Consider the following 1,664-nt stretch of genomic DNA (forward strand, 5'->3'; position numbering starts at 1 on the left):
GGCGAAGGGAACTGTGTCGCCGAGACATGCGCTGCCAGGCAAATTATGGCCGAGGGGGGAGGGGGGGGGAGATAACATCTTGAGTGCTATTGGGGCCGCTGTGATGACGAGCGTCTTTCTCTCGACCACATGGGCGTAAGACATTTTCCGGGAGGAATTTGTCAAAATCTGTCACGGGAGGAGAAAGTCGAAAAGTCGCTCGGACTGCGGCGATGACCATCCAAAGGGAACGAGCCTAACCTAATAACTCTATTGGGTAATTAGGGTTATGGCCTAAATAGTCAAGAAGGGAAGACGTCTGTTCGGGGAGGACGAAATTTAACCCCATTCTGTATGATCCGGAGAAATTGAATTTATGGCAACTTGAAAAATCATCTACCGTGCGCGCGGACCCCACCGAAGGCCTAGCCTACATTCCCTACAATAGCGTCCCGCCTTAAGAAAGCCTCGGGCCTTCCTAGATGATTCCAGGGTCTGCAATCAGGCTGTTCCGCCGGCAATTTACGTCGACTTTTACGGGAAGATTGGGCCTAAGACTCGAATCAGTTATGTTGTTTTTCTTGGCTACGCTTTTGTGTGAATGCCGAGTGGTCAGTGGCGGTTAGTCGATTGAAAATGAACTACAAAGCAATCTTTTTTTTTCTCTCTCTCTCTCCAAAGGAGCAAATTTACAACGATGAGAGATTTTGCTATGAACATTATCTAGGCAGATATTAATGACAGTCGAGAGAGAGAGATTAATACTAATGAACAAATTTAATGGGCGGTTACACTTCGAATTAGCTGATCAACGAGAGAGAAAAAAGAGAACAACCTGAAGCGTGGATGGAAAAGGACTCCAGAAATGGTGTTAAGAGGACGCGTGACACGACAGTTTTCCCCAGCTGATGCCAGTGTCACTGAGAGTCACCTGTAACTGTAATGCTCATAACTGTGACAGTGATTTACCGCCTGTACTTTAAAGCAGACGAAACCGTCAGTCATGCCATAAGTCACCCACACGCGGCGGGAAAGAGACCGACAACGCAACGAAAATCTCTCTCGATCTCTAGAGAAAAGAGAGAAAAATTTGGAGGTCGTGTTTTCAAATCTCATCTCGGAAAGCGACTCCATCCATCACAGTCTGGCAATAATGGGAGTTTTCTCGCAAGGCTCTTCTTTTTTCCCCCGCCCCATCAGATGTTAGGATTTTTTTTTCATTCTTTTTTTTTGTCATCCTCCATTATTTGCCAAAGAGGCCGGCAAACGGCAGATCATCTCGACAAACTTCTGTTGCGAGATTTCTGTGTACCGTTGCCTCGTCCAGACGCAGATGTTATGCAGTCGTTTTCTGTTCGTTTTTTTTTTTCATTCAATTTTTTTTCAAGAAGCAACTGTAATCAGCTAAGAATAACTCAAAGCAATTCTTATTGCTCATCTCAATTCCAATGGAAAAAAAATCGATAAAGCAAAACATAAATTCACAATGTAAATTACATGTTTACTTTGATGAGCTGTGTCTATAATTTACGAACGAACGCGGGGAAAATAACTGTAAGAGTGATTCGAAACCCTGGGATGCAACGGGGAAATTAACCATGAGGATATCCGGCATAGGAATGTAACTGTTTTTGGAATTAAAACGCGGGAGAAAACGCTCGTAAACAATCCGATGATTTTCAGTG

At 44.3% G+C, this 1,664-nt stretch overlaps 1 protein-coding gene across 1 annotated transcript in view; it reads right to left on the reverse strand.

The window, feature by feature from the left end:
* The window catches only part of LOC119587802, a gene marked incomplete in the record, with an annotated part of 9,646 nt that overhangs the window by 1,593 nt on the left and 6,389 nt on the right, over window positions 1–1,664 (reverse strand).

This window comes from Penaeus monodon, chromosome 23 (assembly GCF_015228065.2).
Source record: "Penaeus monodon isolate SGIC_2016 chromosome 23, NSTDA_Pmon_1, whole genome shotgun sequence".
NCBI classification, from domain to species: domain Eukaryota; kingdom Metazoa; phylum Arthropoda; class Malacostraca; order Decapoda; family Penaeidae; genus Penaeus; species Penaeus monodon.